The 5758-nt window shown below is 44.8% G+C and overlaps 1 long non-coding RNA gene across 1 annotated transcript; it reads left to right on the top strand.

Moving 5' to 3' along the window:
• The first annotated feature begins 1623 nt into the window (after positions 1 to 1623).
• Positions 1624 to 5063, top strand: LOC109745293 (uncharacterized). Its single transcript, XR_002228517.4, has 4 exons — positions 1624 to 2035; positions 3210 to 3286; positions 3992 to 4076; positions 4213 to 5063. It is a non-coding gene; the product is annotated as an uncharacterized lncRNA (long non-coding RNA).
• Positions 5064 to 5758: the final 695 nt, after the last annotated feature.

Genomic DNA, 5758 nt, shown 5'->3' with positions numbered 1-5758 from the left:
ATTAAAAAAAGTGGGTGCTTTTTCAAAGGTTCACGTTTTCAATAAATGTTTGTGAATTTTAAAAAAAATCTCCCTATTTCAAATGTTGTTCATCCTTTTCCCAAATGAACAAAATTTTCAAAAAACTTTTAGGGGTTTAAAAATTGTCATGTTTTAATAATATTTTTCAATTCATAAATATTAATTTATTTTCGGAAAAATTCGAAGAAAAAACAAAAAGAAATTGAATATGGTGATGCAGTACGTTCTTAAACGTTCGCGCTGATCGTTGGTAAGCAGGACCCGTTTATTCGATTGGCCAGCACCCAATGGTCGAGTTTTTAGGTCATGAGTTCGATACTTCAACTTGTCGTTTTTTTGAATTATACTTGTGCCCACAAACACATGTCCTTTTGGTGCCTGCCAGTGGGCTGGCCTAGACGCGAACTATTGTGCATCTCATGTGCTATATGATGACAAAAGAATTTTGTTTTTGCTATAATTGAAAGAAATTATGGGCACAAGCCAATAAAAGAGAATATGCTGAATTGGCGGCTCTAATGAAAAGAACGGTAGGCACGCGACCGCTAAAATAATCAAAGAGAATAAACCCTGATAAAGAAGGGACTGACTGGTTATGTGTGGATTATGCTAATGAAACTTGATTTATGCACTACAATTAGTAATACATCCAGTTACATCGTAGTAGGAGAGAGTGGCAAAGCAACCGTGCCCTGAAGGTTGCCGCGCAACCACCAAATGAGGAGGGAGCCACAAGCCCGACATGAGGGCGAACCCAAAAAAAAAAGGCACGAGTTGGTTGGTCGTCGCCACACCGACTAACCCCACCACTATTAAGATCTTTGCAGGCCAAACATGATCCGAGAGAAGACCATAGCTACTCGCTCTGTCGCCCCACTGTTGTGCATACCATTTTTGGTGCACACATCAATTATCTCTCTCATTGCTTCTCAAAAAAATATCTCTACAGTTGCAACGTACGAGCATATATGCTAGTTGTCACCGATGCAACTCGAACGCGTGTCACGTAAAGGATGGCGCCCAATGACTACGATGACTCGGATACTTTTTTTATATAAAGGCGATTTCACAAATAACCCAAAAATTAAAATAATCCAGTCTTCCGGATATTTTTCAAGTAAGAAACTGTATGGAATTTTGTAAACCAAATTCAATTTGTTCAAAAAGGACCGCGCACGGCGTGTGGCTTCTATTGAATAGTTCGTCTACGTATTTATTGCTGGCGGTGTGGGGGTGAGTGCGTTCCTGCGGGAAAATGGGGGTTAATGGAAGCATGGACTAGATTTTTTTAAGGAATGCCTCATGGCTCTTTATTGCAAGGGAAACATTTATGTGCGGTGCGCCGGCTGAGTTTTCGGCCGGTCGCACCATTCGCTCCACGTCTGCACGTAGGCCCAATCGAACATCCACCGCATATTACCTTATCTCTTCACGGACGGCGCCATCCGCTCATTCTCCTCTACACTGCAAGCTCTGCTCTTCTCTTCTTCCTTTTCAGTAGATGCTCACGCCTCCCCCGCTAGTGACTGGTTGTGCCGACCGGCCATGGCTGCCCCCACCCCCGCACCCCTCACACCCCACCAGCGACAAGTGCTGCCCCCACCCCCGCCCCCTCACATCTCACCAGCGACAAGTGTTGCAAACCAACACCCACAGGTGCCGTCGATGGCGGCGGCAAGTGATGGAGACGCGCGGCGGCCGGCATTGGGGCGTTGCAACCACGGCGACAAGTGATGGAGATCCGGCCTTTTGTTTTTGGAAGCAGGCCCAATTTTTGCTGCTAACACCTTCGTTTTTTTGCTGGAACAGTCTTTTTTTTTTGCTACCATGTGTTTTGCTTTTTGCCGGAACCAACTTCAAGCCGGCATGGGGAAAAAGCTTCCACCCTAGGGAGAAAAAGCTTCAACCGGCTGGAAGAAAAGCTTCAAGTGCCATGAGGAAAAAGCTTCCATCGTAGGAAAAAAGCTTCATTGGTGGAAAAAGCTTCAACCCGTAATTTAATTTGCTGGAAGAGGTAATAGCACTGCAGGTCCCTGAACTTGTCATGGAGGTGATGGTTTGGTCCTCAAACTTGAAAAAGCTGATTATTTGATCCTTGAACTTGTTATGGAAGTGCAAATTTGGTCCTGGGCGAATCACAGCTCGCCAAGTGGAGCCAGCTGGGCTGGGCCGGTCAACGCCGCGCATTTTGCAGTTTGCCCCTGCCTTTAGCCCTAATCAACCCGCACTACCCACCTGAATTAACTCTTATTATTCTTGACCCCCTCTTATTATTCTTGATGCTTATTCTTCTCCCCACCATAAAGTCTAGTCTAGATACCCTTCATGTGTATTTTTATATTGAGATATGTTCTTCATGGTCCCTCACGCCTGATTTCACCTGCAGTTCAAATTGTTGCTGTCTTTCTTGTCCCCTTTTATTTTCTTGTTCGTTGCGATATGATGAGAGTATTTCCACATCATTTCCTCCCTTCTCGTAAAAATCCTACTATTTTCAGCTTGTTTTGGTCGGTGCCGCGGCGCCCATGATCACGCCAGAATTTTTGGCAAAGTAGTAACCATGCCAGGCCTGCGTTCTCTGCATCTGGCCTGGCAAACTGCCATTAAATCTTGCTCCCTTTTCTTAGCAGGTGCATCATGTGCAATCTTCTATCAAAGGAAACGAGTTCATGATCTGGTCCAAGTTCATGTGGGTAGTAGGAATGTAGGTTCGCTTGTGCCATTGGTATTTGACTGCTAGATCCCTAAAGTTGGCTTTCACGGCTGTGCGCTTGTCCTTGCCTCTGTGATAACTTTTTTTTTCAGGTTGCCTCTGTGATAACCTGCTTACATTTATTCAAAAAAAACCAGCTTACATTATTTTTTTGAGAACTAAATAACCTGCTTACATGCTACCGTATCAGTCAATGATTGACCCTGGGCTTTGTAGGATAGGCTGATGCCAGTCAGATCTTTTGTATCTGTGCATGCAACACCCTAATCTCCTGTCTGGCACTTAATTGGTGATAGATGCTTGTCTTTTCATATGCTGTGCTCTACTGACTGATATGGGAAAACATCCAGAACATGGAGGTGTTGGCACACAGCTGTGATGCAGTACTAGTTGTATTCAGTAGTATTCAAGATATGCCTTCACTGAAATGTGTTACTAACATAAAAAAAGTTTCTTGGGCGTTGGAACTGTGCAGTACCTGGATGAGAACAAGCAGCTGATCCTGGCCATCCTCGACAACCAGAACAACGGCAAGGTGGAAGAGTGCGCACGGTGAGTCCGATCCCTGATATGATCTGATCTGATCTGGTCTGATATCCTTGTGAACTACTCCAGCAACTGTGCTGTTGGAGCACTGCACTCGTGATGGAATGCTGCAGTGTTTTATGTAGTTTTTGCTATCTTAGCTCTTTTTGATTACATTATATCAGTTGGGAGTAGTGTTATGAACAATTAGAATATGCTAAGGTCGTCTAATAAAGAGAGATTCAAGGGCCTTCCCAGTTTGGACAATCAAATGTGTTCACAAATGACATCCACGTTGGTCGTACTAGGTCCTAATGGTGATGCTACTGATTTTAGTAGGAGTACGTTGGTTAAGACCCAAGTTGATTTGTCCTAGTTGTAGGCTAATGAAATAATTATGTTTATTTATGAAAAAGTTTCTGTCTGATATTGACGTGATTACTGTGTAGAAAAGTACCACTGTTTCTTGTTCAGTGCACTGTTTCTCTGCTTCCCTACTGTCAGTGCCGCCCAACATTTTCATCTTTATTTTTCAGTCATACTCATGCGTCTTCTCTTCATGTGCATATGCTTACTTTGTGGTGAATGACAGGGAGCGCATCTTTGCTTATCAATCACTGCACAATCCTTCCATATTTTATTTATTTTTGCTTAATGTTCATTGCCCAACAGGCTATAGCGCCCGCACGCTGAGCCTTGTTTTGCCTAGCACTTAATGCTGCGGTGCTGCAGGAACCAAGCTAAGCTTCAACAGAACCTTATGTAACTCGTCGCCATCGCCAACAGCCAGCCGCCGCAGACGGCGTTGCTGTCTCAGGTGAGTTCCCGTTGAGGCTGGCCTTGTTGCGATTCTTGTTTTCTCGAGTTGTTGGAGGCCTCAATGAATCTCTTGATCGCTTTGGCGTGGTTGCGCGCAGTACCCGTCCAACCTGATGATGCGACATGGCCTGCAGGTGGGTTGTGCGGGTTGATTAGGGCTAAAGGCAGGGGGCAAACTGCAAAATACGCGGCGCTGACCGGCCCAGCCCAGCTGGCTCAACTTGGCGAGCTGTGATTCGCCCAGGACCAAATTTGCACTTCCATGACAAGTTCAAGGACCAAATAATCACCTTTTTCAAGTTTGAGGACCAAACCATCACCTTTATGACAAGTTCAGGGACCTGCAGTGCTATTACCTCTTGCTGGAACTCATTGATGTTTTTGCTAGAACCAATTTTCTTCATGAGGCGCGGCGGCGAGCCACTTTTTTATTTTTGCTGCATTTGTGTTTTTTTGCTGGAACCATCAACCGGTTTTGCTACAACGAGCTTTGATTTTTGCTGGAACCGCCTGAAGCGGAGCGGGGACCAGATTTGTTAGCAACTGATTTTTGTTGCAACCATCCAATCGATGAGCAGCGACGGCGAGCCGGTGAGCGGCGGCCACAGAGCTTGAAGCGGGAGGCCATGGAAGGGCGACGAGGAAGAAGGAGGGTTGGGGAAAACTGTCGAAAGGAAGGAGACAGGCGCGTGGGAGGAGAGGGGGTGAAATCGTGTGGTCTGGAACACACGCATCATGTGCGGCTGGGGGCCGACCAGCCCAAAGTTTGGGCCGGCGCACCGGCGCCTATCGCCCCCCTTGCAATAGGTTGATGGTTACATCGTTATTACAAGTGGCAAAATAAACATGGGTCGGTCACCATCCCAGAAAACATTAGAAATTGAATCATAAGCATGCCTAGCTAGACTATGGGCCACCTTATTTGCATCCCTTGAACAATGTTGGAAAGTGATATTACTCTGAGCAATCGCAAAACATTCAGCCATGACTGCTGCATATGGGGTCAAAACCTCTATCTCACCATTACAGAGTTGGAACAGTTCCATTGAATCTGATTCAACAATTATCGGCGAGCATACAAGATTTTCAATAAGAGCAAGGCCTTATTCAAGAGCTCTTGATCCCGTTGTGGCTGGACTCAGAAGGTTATAGATGTTCTCCGCACATCCCGCTACTGCCTCCCCACGATCATTACGAACGACAACTCCAGTTGCTCCGGTCCCATCATCAAAGAAAGCTGCATCTATATTCATTTTATAAGTACTCCGAGGCGGTTTTGTCCATGAAATTTCATGCGTCTTGACCGTCAAATTAGAGGCATGGTTCGCCGAGAAGGCCTTTATTTGGTGCCAGCGTTAAGCATGAACATTATATCTGGATCTTGTTTGATGCGAGACGGTTATTCATTTAAATCAGAGAATAATTGTTGTTCTATTTATATGAGTAATATCTTTTATGGTCATGCACCCTTGAAAAGTGGTCTATTTTTATTAAATCTCGATAGTAGTGATACACATATTCATAATATTGAAGCCAAAAGATGCAGAGTTGATAATGATAGTGCAACTTATTTGTGGCACTGCCGTTTAGGTCATATTGGTGTAAAGCGCATGAAGAAACTCCATACTGATGAACTTTTGGAATCACTTGATTATGAATCACTTGGTACTTGCGAACCAT

The sequence above is a fragment of the Aegilops tauschii genome, chromosome 2 (genome assembly GCF_002575655.3).
Source record: "Aegilops tauschii subsp. strangulata cultivar AL8/78 chromosome 2, Aet v6.0, whole genome shotgun sequence".
NCBI lineage: Eukaryota > Viridiplantae > Streptophyta > Magnoliopsida > Poales > Poaceae > Aegilops > Aegilops tauschii.
Note: the sequence above shows the minus strand (reverse complement) of the source record. Positions and strands in the feature narration are given on the sequence as shown.